The sequence below is a fragment of the Patagioenas fasciata genome, chromosome 22 (genome assembly GCF_037038585.1).
Source record: "Patagioenas fasciata isolate bPatFas1 chromosome 22, bPatFas1.hap1, whole genome shotgun sequence".
Lineage (NCBI taxonomy): Eukaryota > Metazoa > Chordata > Aves > Columbiformes > Columbidae > Patagioenas > Patagioenas fasciata.
This window is the reverse complement of record NC_092541.1, coordinates 126038-147676: the sequence shown is the minus strand read 5'-3', so window position 1 is coordinate 147676 and position 21639 is coordinate 126038. Positions and strand designations below refer to the sequence as shown.

The 21639-nt window shown below is 48.2% G+C and overlaps 1 protein-coding gene across 5 annotated transcripts in view; it reads right to left on the bottom strand.

The window, feature by feature from the left end:
* The window catches only part of KANSL1 (KAT8 regulatory NSL complex subunit 1), a 70104-nt gene that overhangs the window by 28114 nt on the left and 20351 nt on the right, over positions 1–21639 (bottom strand). The gene's annotated exons all lie outside the window — the stretch shown is intronic.

Sequence of the window (21639 nt, the reverse complement as noted above, 5' to 3'; positions counted from 1 at the left end):
ATCCTGTTTCGGCACCCACGAAGTACAGAGCAAAGCGTGGGGTGAAGGAGAAGGAAGCAGGCCAGGGACATGATGTGGGAATCAGAGGAGCACGGACACAAGGAGCAGGCGGTTATGTCAGCAAAACCGACTCTCCAGGTGCACAGCAAAGCACCCAGTCGAAAAATACCACATTTATGGGAGAATTTATTAGACCACTTTTTCAATATAGTTCTCCACATGCTCACAAGCGACTGTGCAGGCACAGCAGCCATGCACACACCTAATACTGCAGAATGTGCCTGCTCATCATGGCACCGGAAAACGCAAGGCAGCCAAAGTCAGGGCGGACAAGGGAAGACGACACCATGCCCGAAAGGTGTCTACAACTGAACAACAGTTCGTTCCAACTGCAATGCACTTCCAGTCCATTGGGAATTTTCCCCTTAGAGCTCTGAATTAACACACCCTTCTCAACTATACAGATTAAACACCAAGATGCCCATCTTTCCCCTCAAAATGCCTAAAATAGGACTGTTCAAGCTCACAACTTCTTCCTGGAGCCTATCTTCCTTTTTGGCAACTAAGGCTGTTAATCAGTACAATTTTGCTCACAACAGCCTCCCAACGTGTCTGGACTGCACAGGACAGCACAATCGCTGTTTTTTTGGATGTGCAGTTTTCATTAGAAGTTGTACTTTTTCTGTTAGAAAGCAGAAAGTGGTAGAAGCACCAAACCAATGGAAATTCTGCTCTGAATTTTTTTTTCTCCTCTTCACATTAAAGGTGAGATTTCAAGAAGAGATTTACAACCTCCCCTTGGCAAACTCAGTAGCTAGCGACCAGCAACTCCTGCTCCTAAGTGCAGGATACGGCACATGGCAACGCATGCTGCTTTTACCATCTTCGCTAACGCATCCTGAGCACAACCAGCAACAGTCAAAGCTAATTTTCTTGAGTCTCTCTAAAACAAGAGGTCCTGAAATACCTGACTAATTGCACACATCGCAGCTCCCCACCCCAAAACGGTGCTTGCTGCCAAAGCACCAGAGAAGCACATGCAGGTGGATACACTGGCAAAGACCATAAGCCAAGCATCCCCCAACACAAACCTGCAGAAAACCCCTATCCTCTCTAGAAAACACTATAAAATAAGCAAAAACCGCTGGGACACCCTCAGTCAAAAACGCCTCACAGGCTGGGCGGCCAGGGCTCGCAGAGGCAGCCAGCGTTCTCCCTGAGGATGCGCCTGCGCCAACAAGCCGCTTCCCAGCTCCGCGTCTCCTCGGCCAGCAACGCGACAGCACCGGGCAGCACAGGACGATCCGGCTGCTCGGAGTGCTGCGAACGAAGCTTCCCTGAAATCGGTGCAGTCAAAACACTGAAGAAGGGAGTGTTCAGCATCTTAAATTCTTCAAACAAGAATAAGTGTACAACAGAGAGGAGACAATTACAGAACAGAGTAAACCGTTTGAAAAGTTATTACACTTGTTCAAGTGCAAACCCCTTTGTATGTGTGCAAATAGAGCAGCCTGCTGTCAAAGAGGGGGAGCTCTCACTATAGACCACTAGTGGCACAACCCCTGGGGAAACAAGAACACAGACTATGCAAATCAGGATCTATTGTTAAAGGGGAGAATTTATTTCACATTCCTGAGCAGCAGCTTCCCTGGAGCATAACAATTGGTGAGGCCCTTCTGCTGAGTACTGCACATTTTTATGCTCCACAGTAAATCAATATTCCATACCACAGAAACCACGTTACATTATTGCTAGTGTGAGGCCAGCAGCTCACAGCTCCAGTTGGTGAGCAGCATTACTGCGACACCGTATCAGAACAGCACTTATTTAGGACACGTTCTTCATTGTTCAGAAGAGTTTACTTAAGGCAGAATTTACGGAGTTATTCTCCAGGACGTTAAAACCCTTCAGCTCACACCATAAAGAGAAAGACACCACCAATGGCAGTTCCAGATGGTGCTGCCCTCAACTTCATCTAAACAAGTGCAACTACAGTCATCTAGTGTTGCAAAATTTTCCACTCAGGCAGCACCAGCAAAACTCCCTGATGACAATCAAGAAAAACTGCAGTCAGTGCTGACGCAGAGAACAACTTGGGCCCCCACAGCCCAGCTCTCCTTCAGTCTCCACGCAGCACCTCGCGCTGCGGGGACCCCGCAGACGCTGCCCAGGCTGCGCCCAGCCGAGCAGCTCTCCGTCCCCATCACTCCGAGCAGCTCTCCATCCCCATCACTCCGAGCAGCTCTCCATCCCCATCACTCCGAGCAGCTCTCCATCCCCATCACTCCGAGCAGCTCTCCACCTCCATCACTCCGAGCAGCTCTCCACCTCCATCACTCCGAGCAGCTCTCCACCTCCATCACTCCGAGCAGCTCTCCATCCCCATCACTCCGAGCAGCTCTCCATCCCCATCACTCCGAGCAGCTCTCCATCTCCATCACTCCGAGCAGCTCTCCATCCCCATTACTCCGAGCAGCTCTCCATCTCCATCACTCCGAGCAGCTCTCCATCTCCATCACTCCGAGCAGCTCTCCACCTCCATCACTCCGAGCAGCTCTCCATCTCCATCACTCCGAGCAGCTCTCCATCTCCATCACTCCGAGCAGCTCTCCATCCCCATCACTCCGAGCAGCTCTCCACCTCCATCACTCCGAGCAGCACCGAAGCGAGCGGGAGCAGTCCAACCAATAAAACATGTTTTCATCTTCTTCCTGGTTTAACTTGCAGGAGATATCAGAGTCTTTACCTTCTCTCCCACCCACTGGACTCAGTAAGCACCGACAGACAGAACAAGTGAGTAGCACTGCATACTCCCGTCTTCCCAGGAATGAAAAATGCAGCTTCAGTCTCTTTGCTTTTTATTATGCAGCCATTAAGACTCAAGGTCAAAGGGTGTTTTGTCATGGGTCACAGGGAAGGGGGCCGTTTTTGTTTATCTCCACAGGTTTTGCAGCCCAAGATACAAATGGAATTTCAGGATAAGTGATTACACCGAGGTGGGTGTCTTCTCTAGGCCTGGGAAACTTCTGCACCGCTGAGATTACTTCACCCACCTTATCTGCTCTCTAATGTCCAGGAAGGAAAGGGAGCAAGCAGTGCAAACGCATGCCTCAAAATGCAGAATTCCAACATGAAGTTTGTCCCTGACCACAGCACAGAGGTTGGAACTAGGGGATCTCTAAGGTCCCTTCCAAGCTAAACCGTCTATGATTCTAAGTCTGTGTTCAGAGCTCTGAGCATCACAGAATTCTTCTCTGCTCTGTACATGAAGCACAAAAGCCCTACTGTCCACAAAAGCCTCCTCTTAAGACCTTTGTTTTGCTTTTCAGTCCTCCTTGCTGCTCATTAGAGCAAGCAAGTTTTTAAGCTCACACAGAGGCACAAATAGAGGAGAACACATTTGTTTGGACCATGTAGTGACATGAGGACAATGTATGTGGAAGCCAAGAAGGATTTCCAGTCAAAGCTATCATCGATGCCAAATACGGCTGAAATGGGCCAGAGCAGGCAGGGAGAAAGGGCAAACTAACGGAATTTAGGGAACACCGGAACAGCAAACAGAGGCAGTAGCGATGTGTAACAGCACCGGTGGTGGGAATTCACCCGCCAGGTGCAGACCCAGGGCCCCTGACCTTCCTGGGGAGAAGCAACACAAGCTGCTTCCCGAGCCCAGCGGCAAAGCCGTGCCGCAGGAGCCATCTGCGTGTGTGCACCTGCAGCTCGCCCCACTCATTCCTGGGCTTGCCCTCATTTCCAAGCCTTCAATTTGAGTTGCTTCAGAGTTGTAGGAAAAATGAAAATACAGGTTTTCTTGGCTTGAAGCACAGGGAGGACAACCCTGCTCAGAGTAACAGAAGCACCAGGCCTTTCAGGAAAAGAGGACACCACTAAAGAAAGTTGCTCACCGTGCAGCGGAGTCTGCACCTGCACAGGCACAGCCTAACAGTCCCCAGCACAGCGAGATCACCTCCTTAGTCTAAAATAGCGCACGGATAAAGCTACACACCAGCATTAGAACTGAAGGTCACTCAGTCAAAGGGAAGGGGCAGATAGGGTATTTCTGGCAGCAGTCCAAAAGAAGTTTCCTCTCTCAACTCAAAGAACCCTTCCAGTTAACACAGAAATAATGTACTTCTGGCCTTCAAGCCCTTTGTCTAAAAAAATGGGATACAATAACCCTGGCTGAAGGACTACTATACAGTACAGGAGCATGAAAAAGTTCAGAGAGAAATGGAAACGGAGAAGGAGAACAACAGGAGACAAACGAGAATCATACTATGCTCGGTTTTGCCTGGAGCCAGAGAGAAACACGGCACAAAGCAGCTGTGTAGCACTTGGGGGGTATGGGCAGGGAGACGGGCATCTGCTGCTGGCTACTTAGCTGTGGACAAGCAGCACTGGAAACAGAAGATCAGAAGGCATAAATTAAGGAATCAGCAATTCCATCCACAGCAAAGGACACAGAAAGGTTTCACAGCACTGGATCAAATCTGAGAGCAGGAGCCCAGTACGGACGCAGGGGTAGATGCTGGGTTTGGGGGAGGTAAACTCAGGGCACAAGCGGCAAAGGCTCTGCAGCGCTGTCCGGGCAGGGGGCTGAGGATGGACAAACGCAGCAGACCGGGATGCTGCAAAACCAGAGGTTTATCTCCATTAGGAGAAGAAAGACACAATCTGCATCGTCCAGCCATGTGAAACCCCTTTTGTAACAGACACTCCAGTGCACAAGGGACTGAAGAAACACAGGATTCAAACATCAAATGGGAGACAAAATAGACCGTCTCCGCTTTCCAAGAAAGGACTGAGCTCCGACCAGGTCAAGGAACCTTCTAGAAGGGCAACTCTGGCCACTAATGAATGTCCCTAATGAAGGGTTTTCAGGGCACTTCTCATCCCACTGTGCTGGGCAATACTCTGCTTTATCCTGAATACCCAGACCACACACAACCATTCCATTTACAGTGCATAGCTTAACGTACAAACCTCCTGATGATGTGGAATTTTGATCCAAATGTCTTAGATGTCACTCCATCAATTCATGACCTGTTTCCACCTCTAAAAAATACTTTGTTACCAGATGGTTATTAGGTCTCTAGTCACGCTCTGCGCAGGGGCGACAGGCTTCAGATGACAAACTCTGGACAACGCACAGAGGCCAAACACAAAGTCACCAGCGTGCAGCCACCTTTCTTCTACAAAGCAAAAAGGCATCAGCTCATAAGATTTCCGGAAGCTGCGAGCTATCACGGAGACCAGAGATCTGGAATTAACTGCGGGTGGGCTCCTAGGAGGAAATTCCCATCTGACCAGGAAGAAAAGCAAAGAACAAACAAAAAGTAAGAAGGGAAGGAACTCAACAGCAGTGTCTGTGGTTGTATATCCACGGTCAGCTACATGGGACTGTAATATTTGAACTCATTTACTATATCCCGCAGGAAAATCCTCCCCTGGGAAGCAGGGCACGCCAACCCCGGCCGACCCCCGCACCCTGGCCCCGCAGAGCTGGGGGGAGCAAGGAGGCCTCTGTGCTCACACCACTCAGAGCTGTGACTCCAGCCCCGAACCTCCCGATTCTCTGCTCCATCACACACTTCCCTTTTGATCCTGGATGTGTCACTTGACATCTTTTTCTCATCTATAACACAGCCAGAGGGGTTCTGGCTCATCTTCAGGACCGGCCGTTATCTATGGTGTATTTATTGTTCTGGCAGAAGATTGCTTTAAACTGGAAAGGATTTAGTATCACAGAAGAAATTCAACCCGTAACCATCAATTTACCACTTTATTTCTTTTAATTAATTAAACACATGCCAAAAACATTCTCTCTGCTCAAGACAGCACACCCTCCGAAGCAGAGCAGAGGTCGGGGAGAAAAGGCAGAACAAAGGGCCGTTTTTCCCCTTGTGTAACTGCGAGTTGTATGACCGCCCTCTCCAAGGGCTGAAACCTGCAGGCAAAACATGTATCTTGTATACACAGGGACACAAGTTTAGAAGTGATTATACAGACTTTATTTCATTTTTTGAGATTAAAGAAAGAAGGAGCAGCAGGTTAACAGCCCACTCATAGTAACTGTACTACTACTACTATTCAGGTTTTTTATTGGAGTTCAGCCACACAAGGCATCTTCTACGCACATCTGGGAGCAGGCACGCGCGGCCGCTCGGGTGCCAGAACCGGTTATGTGCTCCCAGACGCTTCCTCGTTACCTCCCTGCAGGTTCAGGATCTTCCCAGAACGCTTTTACTGCTTCACAAAGCTGCAGAAAGGACACGCGGTGTTCGGCAATTATTCCTGTCCCCTTGTGCTCTATTTTATTTCCTCAATGGCGCAAGGAAAAAAAGGCGCTATAACTATCCCTTCCTTCTAGTAAACCTGAATGTTCATTAGCATGCCTGCTCTACACAAACAGCCCAAACCCAACACTGATCTCCGGCAGCCTACGAGCACAGCCTCCCCCGCCCCCGCTCCTTCTCAAACCCACCCTTCCCTCAAAGCTCCCATTTCACAGTGACCTTGCCAGTTTGTGCATCAGAGACTGGACAACAATTCACATGAGATGGCAAAATTTTGTAGATAGAGGGAGCAAGAAAACCCAGCTAAGTTTCAAAATCCTGCCACCCCTTCACAGCCACCTCTCCCTATGTAACATTCAATTACGGGAAAAATAAATGAAACGGTGAGTTATTTCGAAGTAAATGCACATAAATCTGTGAACGGAGATCCTTAACCTCCGACCTGTCAGAGGCAGGAGTGGTCTCTTCCCCACCCGTGTAGGCAGGAAACTGGGAGGGAACTGCCTTACCAGTCCCACTCTGTCCTGCTCCGTTTTCTCCTTCGCTGTCTCGAGCAGAGAAGCATGGAAGACGTAAAACCCTCTCAAAACAAATACAACCACACTGCATCTTCCCCTCAGTGTACGGCACCGTCCAACCCCGACAATGCTGAGTTTCTTCCAACTATTTATACCAGGCATGAAAACATCCCAAACACAAAAGCACCCCCTCCCTGCTCGATGAGATGCTGCATGGGACATGAGGTCCTGCACTGGAGCACATCAAGTGTATGAAGCTCCTACTTTAATCACCATGAATACTTATCACGGACAGATGTGGAGGATTGTTGGCCATTTACTGTTTTTTCTGCAATAAAGGAGGCAGGTCAACGCTGGGTGCTACTGCAGCAGTGTGTCCCATTGCCAAAGGCAATCCTCCTGCTCCCAGAGCTCAGCCCTGGCTCCTGCAGAGCTCTGAGACCAGCTGCAGCAATCCAAGCCTTAATCCTTAGACGCGAGCAAGGCGAGAACGCTGACGGCAGGGGATGACCGGCTGCTGCCACCGGCAGGTGTGGACGCGGGAACCCGACTCGTGACAGAGCCCCAGCGCTCCCGCCAGGCCAGGCATTCCTCGGACAATGAAATCACTGTCCAAAGCTTCACAAATGAAGTTCCTCTTTGTGAAAGCTGAACTCGAGGAAGCAACCCAAACCCAACCCCATCTCCTGCCAGGACTTGGGCAGACAACCCCCAGCCTCCAAGGCTGACGCTGCTGCCCTGTCCTGCCTTGCCACCACCAGGACATTCTCTGCACGGACCTGCACCGAAACCAGCGCCGTCTGAGTTAGAAATGAGACCAGAGACACCCGCCCCAATCCCATGGGGAGCTGATGGACCCGACAAATCTGACAAAGAGGAAATAAGCCTGGTCACAATTCAAACCCTTCTCTGCAGCCATTGCACAAACGGGTTGTGCAAACGTATTTCATAAAAAGGTCAGAGAAATGAGAAGGCAAATGACAGACAGGTGGCGTGGCTAAGGGAGATAAGGAAGAAGAAGGAGGCATGAGCATCTAAGCCAAGAAAGCAGCATCCAAGCAGTTCTTCAATTAAATCCTGGTTTGGTTTTACAGCCCTATGCTTCAAAGTTGACCAGCAGTAGATGTGAAGTGGAAAGTCCTGTTTTACATTGAGCAGGGGCCCTGTACGTGGAGATGGCGTCTCCAAACACAGGACAGCGCTCACCTCCCAGCAACTCTAATTCAGAGGTGTCAACGTTTTCCTGGCAATGGAGCCGAAGTGCACCTATAATTCCAGTCCAAAGGACAGCGCGAATTTCAGGTACACCGCCCTCAAACTTCAGCAAAACTCCCCCTGGTTTCCATGTAACCTTTGTGCAAACTCTACAAGACAACCATCACCTGTTTGCATTACAGGAAACTATTACACGGGCACATTTAAGTATCTGTCAGAAAAATGGACACCTTGGTGCTTTCTCTCATCTTTTAACATAATCCAAATACAGCCCTTTCATTTCAGAATTTAGCTTGTCAGAACTGCAACACCACTTCAGTATCTTCCGTAAACATCCGTTTTTTTTTCAAGACTAAAGCTTCCTATATTTTTAAAAATCATTCTTTTACATTTTAGTGTTTAATTGTTTAAAGATAACTCTTTCTGAAGAACTCTCTGGTACTCCACAGCTTCCTGACCAAGCCACCAGCTCGGCCCCGAGCAGACAAGCACATTCCAGGGTGACGAGCAACTGAAAGGGAAGAGCAGGAACAGGAGGCATTTCCAGCAGCTTCTGCAGCAACAAAAGTCTAAATAAACCTTGAGTGAACCAACACAAAGTAGTAAGAGGCACCACTGACAGCAGGGCGGTTTTACTTGTGCCAACAGTACATGAAAGCGTGAAAAGACACAACACTTCTGACCATATTTCACAAAGTACTGGGGTTTTTTTAGTGGGTTTATTAAAAGATGCTTTTAAATTCAGGAAAGACATTGTGGGAATTCAAACATCACTGTGAAGCTTCATTAAAAAATAAACAAATAGGGAAATGATTCATCCACAGGCAAGAAAATTTTCAGTGAAGTCACAAAGACAGACTCTGAAAGCCACCACATCCCCCATTCAAACCTGAGCTCTGTTCAGATGGCAAGAGGCAGCAAGGTCATATCCACAAGTACGGACGTTTGCTACACAGCTTCCCAGCCCAACGGGAAAGGAAGGAAACAAGGACTGATGGCTACAAGAACAAACCAAGCACGTTCAAGCCAGAAGTAAAAGGTGTTTTTGAAAATCCTCTGTAGCTCAGGCAAACAGGAATTTACTCAGCGAAATCACACAGCCTCTATGATGATCTCTTCTTACATAAATGATCTCATCTGGCCCTATGACCTGAGGCTACAGAAAAACAAAAAAATCTTGCCACCACTTCTCTAAGCTTGCTTTCCTTGCCTTCCTGCCAGTCCCCCCAGGGTCACTCAGTCTCCTTCCAGCAGCTCTGCTGCCCCGCTGCCCCGCACATCGCACCGCTCCGCCCCCCCAGTCCTGCCCCGCAGCGGAAGAGGCCCTGTCCACTCACCCCGCGAGCCCGCCCGGGGCGCGTTCAGCCACAAAAGATCTCAGTCCCAGCAATGTGTCCCCACCACCAGCAGCCACCAAGTACCAGTATCCAAACATTCAGCCGCACGAGCTGTGACGTGGTGGTGCTGAGACACAGGGCCAAGTGGCCGGATCGCCTTATGGAACCAGCTCCACTGCAGAAGCTTTACTCCACGGATTTCATTCTAGTTTCCATTAAATTCACCCCCAAAAGTTGCCACGAGTGTTGAGACGCCCTCTCAACTGCCCACTGCTGTGCACGTCAACGAAATGAGGATCTGAAAGATGACTGGACAAGTATCAAGAACTGCAGTTTCAGCAAATTTTGGTTACTGCAGGTTCCATAAAGGCACATATAGAAAACTTAAGTTACGCAGGTGGCAAGGATCCAGCAGAAAGCACTGACATCAGATCTTATATATGCCGCCTTCTTCAAATAAAGGTCTAAAACTAAGAAAACTGGCAGGCAAGATTCTGTCCCTTACACAGATTTACTGCTTGCCTCAACTCCTGCTCTGTCGCCTGTTCTGAGCAGCACAGAGGGCAGAAGCGGCTGCCTTAGTCTGGCAGATCAGTCTCCAACAGCGCTCAGCTCAGCTCTGCATCAGTTGTGGTTCTGCTACCAAAATCCCTTCCCTTCTCTGCAAGGGATGCTCAGGTGCAGTCAGAAGGTACAGCTGCCTCCCCCAGCTGGAAATGCTGCTGGGAGAGGGTGTTATCTGGGTGGAGCCTACACCTGCTTCACACACTGTTAACGAGACAGTTAAAAAAACTAGTCATGTTTCAGAAGTCACAAGTTATTTACAGCACGTCGGTGAGGGTGCTACTCGCACAGCTTCAAGCAGGTCCCTAAGCTGCATGTCAGGGGTACAGTCCTACAGTCACAGGCACAGGGCATTCTAAAACATCTGGGCTGAATTAGACTTGAAACAGAATGCAACTGAGCTCCAACACAGCGAGGTCCCTAAAAGCAATCCTCCAGCAGCTGATGGCTCAAAATCTTACCTGGAAACATCATTCAAAGACCTTCATCAATCTCTTCAAAGAAGAGACAGAGAGTGGGGCTGTGTAACCTGTGGGTGTCTGATTTATTACAGGTGATGTGAGCAAGGAGAAATTCAAATACATAGTCAGAAAACAAGGAGGTAGAACAGACTTGGTACAAGCACCTCTTGCAGCTACTCCTAATGAGCAATCCCAGTGCTTCACCACAGCTACAGTCACCCTCCCAAAGTCCCAGTCAGAACTCAATGAATCACGTACCAAAAAACCAGCAAACAACCGAAAGTGTCCAGCTCGGAGTTGCTGGAGAATCTGATTACTCAGACTGCCCTGCAGCCAATGGAAACAGACGTGGTGTGACAGAGGGGACAGAGTCAGACTATGCTGCGGTGTGACAGAGGGGACAGAGCCAGACTATGCTGCGGTGTGACAGAGGGGACAGAGCCAGACTACGCTGCGCTCCTCCTACACCAAAACCAGCATTCAGCTTTCCCTCGAGCACACGCAGAGGAACAACCCATCACAACCAGACGTCTCCCTTTCTGCTGCTCTGACTGTTCACTAAACCAATAGCCTTCTAAAATATATTTAGTAGCAACTTTTGTTTTTTTAAGAAAAATTAAGCCTCCCTATTGATTTCATATAGCAGGAAAAGAACAGGCTGCACTCATTTTCAAGTATTATTACAGAAAACATAAGTAAAACCAGAAAAAGTGTTATCTAATTGCAGCAGTACAGCATCCCTACATCTGCTCACCAGACACTTTGGGTCAGGGTCAGGTTTACTCGAAGGTACAGAAAGTTGGACAAGAGTGGGGGAAAAGAGGAGGCTAACAAATGTCAAAATTCACTATGCATGAATTCTCTTCAACCACCTACTGTTCAAAGATTGAGTGCTGACCATGATTATGTCCATCTTTCCAAGCCTTCACGAACTCCTGCAAAACCTGCGCGTGTCTTGAGACAAAATGGATAAATGCTGGGGCGGGAGGACGGCGGCTGCCCCAAACCCAGCACAGAGCTCACAGCGGAGCCGCCAGGCCAGCTGGTGTTGGTGCAGTGTTTGCAAGATGAGAATACTACATGTGCTAAGCATTATTGTCAAGTCTAACGAGAGCAGACTTGGCTCTAGTAGAGATACTAGAATTACATACACACAAATTAAAATGTTTGGACCCTTTCCAGAGCAGATCATTCTGAATTTGTCTTTCTGCTTGTCAGTACACAGCTACACAAATGTCTGCTTTTTGCAGACATGGTACAGAAACCTACACAGCCCAGTTCCAACCCCAAAACTAAAGGAAACAATACCAAAAGCCACTCCTGCATGGCAGAAGATTATCCCTAAAACCAGCAAAAAGGCAGCTTAACTTTGGTCACAGGACACCTGTAGAGCTTGGAAAATCTCAACTTGATGGTCCATAAAGTTCTTCTGAGCTCCACAGCAAGACAGCCCAGCCCTTCATGAGAAACTTCACCCAAAGAAAATCTTCAGGAGGTTTAACCAATACTTACACAAGTAGTTGTTTCTGATCCCAGTGCTACCTGAGTTATCCTTCAGGACGTCTTAGCTTTTCCTTGGCCTGTTCACACATCTTTCTGTGGCCACAACGCATTAAGTTGCTAATGATTAACACAACCCTGCATAAGAGCAGAATGCTTCTCATTCTTTATAAAAAGCTACACGGAAGGCAGTATCAGTTATCTCATTTAGATATGTTAATAGAAAGATTCATCATTTCAATCTTCAAGCTCAAGGTGCTTTTTACTGCGTCAGGACAACGAGCAAGAAATCAAAATAATGAGTTCAAATCCACAAACCTGGTTTTACACAGCCTGGAATTCCACTGACTGAAAATAAATGGGAATATTGAGCAACTAAGCAGCATTCAGGAAACAGTGCAGTGATTTCAAACAACTCAGCTGCTCCTAAATAAACAAACAAACAAATAAAAATCCTCTTTCTTGCTGGCACGGTGATTTACGGGAAGGCTTCTTCCTTGTCAAGGACAGTGCGCCTGTGTATCAAGCAGACAGGGCAGGTTTGCCACGCTACGCTGCTCCTCCCATTAATCCCAAATCACAACAACGGAGTGAGGGGCTGGATCTGGAGAACACACAACCGGGAAGAGGTGGAAGAGACGGCCCGAGGCTGCAGCACCAGGGAGAGGACAGCACGGGGACACGGCCCTGGTCAGCACGGGCAGGCTCTTCAGCTGCCTCCCTCCCTAACCAAGCACAGCCCAACGAGCCCCGTGCCTCTGCGAAGTAACAACCTCACTGAGCTTTCGCAGCCCCCCGGACACGCACCCGCAGCTCTGCGCGGTCCCTCCCCGGCGATGGCCCCCCCGCCAGGTGCCCGCTCCGCGGCCTGCGGGCGGGACAGGAGCGAGACGCTCTTCTTCTATAGAAGACTGGAAAATACAAGGTGGAAACACCACAGGAACAAGAACTGGTAAGAAAACACCAAGAACTGCATTACTTTAGGCTAAAGGAGATTGTTATATCCTAACTGTATCCTCCCGTTACACCCGTACTTCCAGGAGCCAAATCCACGCGCTCTGCCTGCGCCGCCTCCCCCGCTCTCAAGGGGTTCACACACATCCCTGCCTGCTCCACCACACGTTTATTTTTCTTAGATAGATTTTTTCCCCAGCCCCTTTCAATCAGGTCCAGCCAAGACACACTCACTACTTCAGGACTTTTGAAAAGGAGCAGATCATGTTTACTTCATGGCAAGATACCAGGGATGCAACAGAAAAAGAGCCTCTAGAGAAAACCAAGCCAGTTTCCACCTTCTGAGCAAACTCTCCTGTAGTCCCAGAACCACGTTTTGGAAAGGATCTCATGCTCAGACTATTTTTATTTGTATTGTGTGTGAAGCCTGCAACAAATATCCAGCAATGTAACAAAGAGTTGGAAAGAGAGAAAGGGAAGGTGAATATTGGGCTGTTTCTTTAATTTGGATCCTTTGCAACCAACAGTATGTTATTTAATATTGGGCTCCGATTTGCAAGAGTAGATTCTTCTGGAAGATGGGCTATTTTTAGCAGATCTTTTGATTGGTGGCACTGAAACGTCTCACGCGGAGGCAGAGCTTCCATCGCCACCTCAGCCCCTCAGGAAGTCACAGGAAGGATCTCCCGAGCAGACCTGGTAAGAGACGCGCCCACTTCAGCAGGGCTTTCTTATTCCTTTGGGGGAGAGAGGGGGTGAACAGAGCATTGCCCACCTTACAGTCACTACTTTCCAAGAGTTATGCTTTTCTATAGGAAGCAAATATTAGATTTTTTTTTATTATTTTGTTTGTTATTTACACGCAAAAGCAAAGCTTTTTCACACTGACATGTCTAGAAGCCAGGACAAAAGCCAAAGAAGTTGAGCTGTGGCAACTTTCAGTGAAGCAACGCAGGCCAAAGGCAGCAAATGAAGATGGTCTGCAGTGCTGTGTGGTCTTCCCGGCCCTAACGCTTGGTAAAACTCACAAAGGTTCACACAATGCCAAGAACAGAACACAGATTCTCAACCTATCGAGCTCTCTAAAATCGGCTGCAATGTTGTCAGGCTGACAGCAGGTTCAGCAGCCCAAGGTCTGATGCCTGGTCACGTTATGAAACAGGATCATCCACCATCACAGCAAATCACACCGGGTTGAACCTGAGACTCCGCTGCTTTAGGACAGCACTCTCCTCCTGACTCTCGCCAACACCACCTGCACACCAGAAGAGAGCGGAACATCTTCAAATGCATTCAAAAAGTTCAAACCCAAGCATTTCACAACAGAAGCCAACACAAAAGTAACTGTATCAGAAAAAAAGAGCCATCACTACAAGCTGATTTCTACATCGCCTTGCAGGGTCCAAAGGGCCAGGCGGGCTGAACAGCCCAACTATTCCGCATTTTCCCTTCCCCAGACCTAGAGGATTCCCGGCTTCGGAAGACAAACGACGAGTTCTTTCGTTAGCGTAGCTGAGCAAGCTGTGGTGAGAGCCAGCACCACAATGCAGCCGCTGCACCTCAGCGCGCTCGTCTCGCTCAAAGGGCGAGGAAGTTCACGAGAGTACGAGAGACGACGGGATGTTTCAACCCAAAAAAAGGCAGACCTCGGTACAAAGGGAAAAAAGTCCCTCCAAAATTACTGTACGATCTCCTGCAACAAATGCTAGGACTTCAAAAGTGACGTTAGCCAGCATTAAGCCAACAGGCAATCACAATGATTAAAAAAAAGGGTGTATTTAAGTGAGACTGTTGCATTTCTTTTTACATTCTGCAAGACACTCTATTCAGCTCTCTGCCCTAACATGTGTCAAAAACCAATCAGAGGTATGATGGAGATAATTAATCCTTGAGGAAGCTGGGCAGCTGCTGCTCTTAGCAGCAGAGAGGAGGAGGAGGAGAGGTGCTACTTATTTGCTCCGACAGCATAAGCCACAAATAAGTAGATAATCACAGATTCTCAGAACCTCCTTTATCTCACCATGCATCAGCTACACAAATAAAGCAAGATGCTTTTGGGCAAGTTACTCTCAAAACGAAGTGAAAGCCACACGAGCTCCATTACTTCAATTAACACTCCCATTTGTACCAGGTCAGCAGTTCTGAAGGGCAGCAAGGACAGACACACACATCCCAGTGTTTCTGACCTGACCACAATCCCCAACCGCTGGGCAAGAGGCACCCGGCTCTCTCCAAAACTCCGGTCACTCCCCAGAGAGCCCGGCTGCAGGGGCGGGGAGAAAAGGCCTTGCCAGATATGGATTCTTTGAAATTCCGTTTTCAGTAAGACTAGTACAGCAGACTCGGAACAGGAAGGTTACTTTATGGACTAGTTTGGACTAGTTGAGAAATTCAAACACCTACATCAGAGGCGGGCGGGGGGAATCCTACCAGAAGGCTTCAAGGTGACCAGGGTGGGGGGGAAGTTTCAATTATATAAGGCGAATGTTTAAAGCAGCCAAGTGCCTGGGATGCAGATGGCTGTTAACAAGCAGACAAGAACTAGATGGAAGTGATTTTGAGGAATGCCACAACCGCAGGGGACTCCTCCAGGTCCAGCAGCACTCAGACTGCTGTGAGATGCGGAGGTCGCCTCCCAACACTGCGGTCCTGCAGTCATCGCTTGCTCCAAGCATTGAAACGAAAAGCTTCTGGGAATTTATCACCAAAGCATTCATGAACATGACAACAATGAAGAAAACAACACAAAACCAAACCCACAGAATCTTCTAGGAGCTGCACTGCTGAGAATCAAGAAGTTTTCAGATACCATCTTTAAGTCATAGGAAGGATGGAAAAAGAAAGGAACACAGAGGAAAGTGGGCGCAACACAACACAAGTTCCTGTGCACCCCAACCACCGACCCAGGCTGTGCGCAAGCCCTGGTCCCGAAAAACTGCTGCAGAAATCACCTAAGGACATAAAGCAAAGGAGGTGGCAAAGATGCACCTACTGTGCATGAAGGAGAGGGAAAGAGCAGAGCGAAAGGAAACTCAAATACGCACAAGGGAAAGAAATTCATACACAGAGAATTCAAGTAAATACTGTTGATGTTTTTTACTAGGTCTTCGTACAGCCACCAAAAGGCTTAATCATGTCATTTTTCCTTTAATTTATCATAGAAGAGTGCTGTGTCCTCGCACACAAATTCACTTGCTCAAGCACAACAAAACACAGGTAGAACAAGCAACTCGATTTGCAGAGCAGCTGATCTGACGAGGGCTTACCTGTACCCAGCCCGACCAGGCGTTTGGTTTCAGGAGCTCAACACAACCAAAGCCTGGTAACAGCAAGCAAAGCGGGGAGAAAAGGCAGGGCTGTGCCATGACAACCAGGACGGGTTACCAAAGCTCTCTCTCTACAGAGGATTCTATTTTGAAAATACATGCTGCTTCAACAGCCAGCACGCAGGAGAATTCGGTGCAAAATTAACTACAGCTCCTTATAACAAAAAGACCTGGACACTAACGCAAGAGGTGAGCTATCGTAAGAGTGGAAGAGGAGGCACTAGGGCGCACTTGACAAGTCAAAGATTCACACAAAAGAGCGAACAAGTACAGAATTGCTCTAACTGGAGACAGATGTAATTTCAGCCTGTTTGTATGAATGCAAAGAACAGCTCATGTTCACAGAAAACCTGCTGTTGGTGGGGTTTTTTTCAGCTACGGTACACACTTCATAAACCAGTTTAAGATCTAATACACAAGACAATCAAAGCCTTCAGGTCAGATTTTCTGCAAGTACCGCTTATTAAAATAGGTTTAAATAACAAAGAGTTAAGTTGTTTTGGGCTTCTTGCCCATTTCCAGAGGCAGAGAGAGGGGGATGGCAGGAGGAGTGAAAGGGCTGAACATGTAAAGCTGGCTTTAGGCACAATGTGAATCATCACACTGCAGAATCTTCTTTAAGTGGCTGGCTACTACTCAAACAGATTTGTTTTACTTAAAAACAGTAAGACTTTGACCAATATGTGAACAACAAACCTTGGAGAAGTCATGAGATGACACTCAGGTGAGTATATTACAATGAAATATACTTGAAAATCAATGAGTATCAATTTAATCCACCTGGACACTGGAAAAGTGGTTACTGCCTTGAAAGATTTCCTAATGTGGTTGTTTCTTCAAATTATTTTAGGCTTACTATAAACACCATCTTCCCTTTGACCTTCAGAAATCCCTGCAAACAGCAGGAGAGCCACCTACACCAAAGGGGGAGCAGAGAGAACAACGTCCTTGGTTCAGTCCCAGACACTGAAAAGCCAACACCACAAAATGCTGCGTACATGGAGCAGGAGCCCTGCAAGTGTTCTGCATTCAAAATGCAGATCCACAGAAGGCTAATTGTCTCATTTTTTTTAAATAGCCAGCACTGTAATAGCAGAAGTCACATGAAGAAGGGCTCCAATTCACATGAAACCAGGCAGATTTAGCTGGTGCTACTTTTACTCATGCTACTGTCCGAGCCCTGGAATGGTAATGGATGCTAAACAGAAATATTCTGCCCTTGGCCACGGGGATGCGAGCCTCCAGCAGAAAAAAAAAAGCCGCTAGGAACATGGAGAACCACCACCTATCCACTTCGAACCACCTCGATCAGGAGCTGGGACTACAGGAGTCAACCTCTGTCAGAAGCCGCCAATGCCACGCCAAGATCACCAAGCACCAAAGCAGCTCCAAAAGCCACCTGTCCCTTGGTCAGCTCTCACCTCTGGATCCCAGCACTGCCCACTCCACGTGCGGACACGGGTGACTCCGCTTTCCTCTGTGCTGACACCCACAGTAGCGCCTGAAGCGACCGGAGGAGAAAAGCCGCACCATGCCCCAGCTGCAGAGCCACACGCTGCCCACACAAGGCACGCGCCCAGCTCCGGGCGCAGCTCCGCCGCGGCGAGGCACGGGGGGACGGCAGCGCACAGGGTGCTCAGGAGGGGACGGCAGCGCACAGGGTGCTCAGGAGGGGACGGCAGCGCACAGGGTGCTCAGGAGGGGACGGCAGCGCACAGGGTGCTCAGGAGGGGACGGCAGCGCACAGGGTGCTCGCCACCTGGGATGCAGGTGCAAATAATCAAAAAAGCACTGAGTTTATTTATGATTTGAGATCTGTTCCTGCAATGCAACATATCTTTACTCAGCATTAACACAGTGGGAACTGACTTCTACAGGCACATACGGCTCCTATGAGTAAAACCGCTCATCCTGCCAGATCACTCAGTGCCCACAAGCACATGGAGAAGCAGCAGCAACGTTTGCAACATCCAGAGGCCCAGGAATGAAGCAGAACCGTGTGCTGCTCCGTTAAAAGGCGGTGTCCTGTCCAAAGCTAAATGCGCAGAAGCAAGGTGGTAACTACTGGTCAGCGTCTGATGCAGACGGAAGGGCAGGGCAGAACCAGCTGTCACTATGCCCAAGCTTCACAATTACAGCAGAGCAAAGTGAGAGGACGGCTGTGCGGAGCCCGGCGAGGAAGCGCCCGTCACCTCCGGCCAGCTGCGCCCACAAGGCACCAGCACCGCAGGGATCGGCTCGCAGGGCAAGGGCAGGAACTCAGGACACTGAATACCTAACTTAAGAATAGAGAGATTACACATCTAACTGGATAACACAAAACCACAGATAAGATACACATAGCGAGACATTTGCGCACTGATGTTTAAGCTATTCCGAAAAGTAGGAATTCCTTGCTGGGCTCCTACAAGTGATTTAATTGCAAAGTCATCTAAACCACAATGCCTTTTACTCCCCTTCACTGCATCTGTCGACCTAACTGTGTGGAAATACGGGGTTAGGTGGTCAGCTGCTGACCCACAGTTCAACCCACTGACCCACTTGAATATGTGCACAGAAAGGTCCCTCTCTAAATAATTTTTCTCCAAGAAACCATATTTTGGTGATTTCTGACTATTGCATCTACATAAAACCCCTTTGTTTCTTATGGAAGAGTGGATAGGATTGGATAACGCAATGTAAAATCACCAGCCCTGAGACAGCAAAAGCTCAATATTCATCATTGAGCAGGAGTCACCAGGGAATTCACTAAATGCAGATTGCCTGTAAACCCATACAAACGCTCGTAAACGGATACATCCCATTTTTAACTCAACTGTGCTTACAGAAACCCCCATGAATGCAAACGGGGTAACAGCTCCAAACATGCAACCAAACACCAGAGCAGATGAGCTCCAACCGCACACGGGCTGGGAGGAGAAGCTCTTCTGAGATAAAACGTTTCTGACCTGGACCTGGAGAACAAGTGACAGCAGAATATTTCCAGAGTTGTACCTGCTGTACCACAGAGGAAAGACTTTGTGGCAAACATTCCCAAGATGACTGAAGTTCTCTTATCTTCTGTTAGCTGGCCAAGACAAGTTCAAACTACAGACAATGCATCAAGTCACTGTCCCCTACCTAGCACCAATTTTCCTGCTCTAAATAGAAAATACAGTCAGACTTCCCTCGGACTCACATTGCCTTCCATTAATATTTTAGTGCCATTCCTTATACAAATAAAATCTCTTCAGCATTTCTTACAATATCGTTATGCATCACTATGGAAACTGCTAAAATGTCACAAATACAAAAGCCTTAAGCTCTCCTGCATAAGGAGTACCCTGATCCCTCTTAATTCCGTCTTTTGGTAATTTAATGACCAAATGTCTTAAGCCAAATTAAAAAAAACAGTCACCATTACAGCAGGGGGCGGTGTGCTGGGGTGGTTGGTTGGTTTTGAGACATTCCATCCTCACAACAAAACCGATGAATTTAGGCTCTCAACAGCACAAGTCTCTGGCTGTCTCCTTTCAAACGTTCTCTTTCACCAAAGTATCATCCCCCTCACCCATGTGGTGCAATCTTGTGAAAAAGCGTGTTCTACACGGAAATCCCAGGCACCGTTAACCCAGTGCCAGGCACCATTCCCATTAACAGCTCGTTCGGTGTGAGGTCAAAGCTGGAGCAGGCATTCCAGAAAGCAACCTTACCACAGAGGAGGCTGGGGCCAGGGGAGCGCTGTATGTTACTCAAGCAAACCATGTCATTGTATCTGCGAGTCTTCCAGAGGCAGAGCCACAGCCAGAGGACGCAGGGCAGCTCGGAGCACAGTGGAGAACTGATCCAGAGGCACAAAGGACGACTGCAACAGACTCAATCGCAATTCGAGTTTCTCCTTCCACTTCCTGGCCGAATTGCTAGTCAATACACAGAACTTCACCGTATTTGTATTTTTGAGTCCTTCCTCCATTTGAAAATCCAGAAGGTCAAACCTAAATCAATTTAAGTTCTCTACTATGTAAAGCACTGTATCTGAGAATAGCCCAGCAAAGCCATCCAGCTCTCCAAGTCTTTGAAACGAGCCACTTGCGCAACGCACCGTATGCAGGGTGTGCCCAAAACACGCGCCGTGGAAGAATCTGTTAGGGTAGTGCCGGTTTAGCAAGGAAAACATTTTCCCCCCGCTGGAAACCCAGCACAGAGCCCCTGCCCAGCTGGTGCAACCGGAACCTGTCTGCTGGAGAGCAGAGGAGGCTGCATAATGAAAACCAAAAGTGTTTCAGGAAAAAGAGCACATCTGTGAGGTACGCCTTTACAACCTTCTTAAGATCGCCCGTATTTGCCATTGCTCCAGTTTTAAACTTAGTAATGTAGTCACTTTGTGTCCTTTGTCAGTGTTAACGAGAATAAAAGCGCAGCTCTGAACCGCAGCTGCTCACAGATACTGGTGGAGTCTCCTCTCCACCCCTACACTGGTGTATTAGCCTTCAATATTGGAGATCAGCTCTACGCAGGGCCCCTTTCCCTTGCCTAAACACTAACTACAATTCCACATGAGGCTGTAGGAAAGTGGATGAGTTACTAGATGAGGTTTTTAATGCCACACTCACAAACTTCACATATTTTTCTGCTGCTTCTGATGCTGTGACAGGATTTTTCCAACAAGAAGTATTTATGCAACCCTATCCAAAGTGTCACCCACAAGTCCTACAAGATCTGAAACAGAGCCCTTTCTTTCTTGCTGCTCCACCAGGCAAGGACTATCAAGACAAAGCGTAGTTTATTGGCAGTGACAGACACCGTATCCTTTCTAGTCTCCTGTGCTATCTTTCTATACACCAGCCCAGTCCCACAGCCCAAGAAGCAGGCAGAGATCTGACCGCAAACAGAACAACCCCAAACCCTGCAAGAGCACTAACGGTACCTACCAGACAGAGGCAGAAAGATGCTTTGTCTGCATTGAACAACCCACGCACCCAATTCAATTGCTTTCCTGCAACACGGCGCCCGAATTATCCTTTACACACAGACTCAAGACCAAGTGCTGGTTCTCTTCTGCACCCCTCCAGACAACCGTGACTTCAGCCCAGAAAGACACATTTAAACCAATACATCACAATTCCCTCTAGGATGAAAGCCAACAATGCCTTCACCAAGTTCTGTGGATGGCAATGTGAGCACCCCCCCCAAAAACACCCAGCCTCCCTTCCCTACTCCTGCCAAGTCTGCACGAGGATCAAGGCTCAGGTAAGTCAGAAACAACTTACCAGACATCCACCGTATCTATAAAAGGTGTACAATGACCAACATGTCCTGCAGAAATAACTGACTCGCTTTTCTTAAGATCTTTCTCAAGCAGTGTTCTCATTCGCTCTCTTAAGAGCAAGAGGGACTTGCAGTGTCCTACTTACTCCTGGACACCTCATTAAGCACTTTCAGACAACGAACAGCTCTCTGGTATTATGCTTTCAAATGCAAAGCAAGAA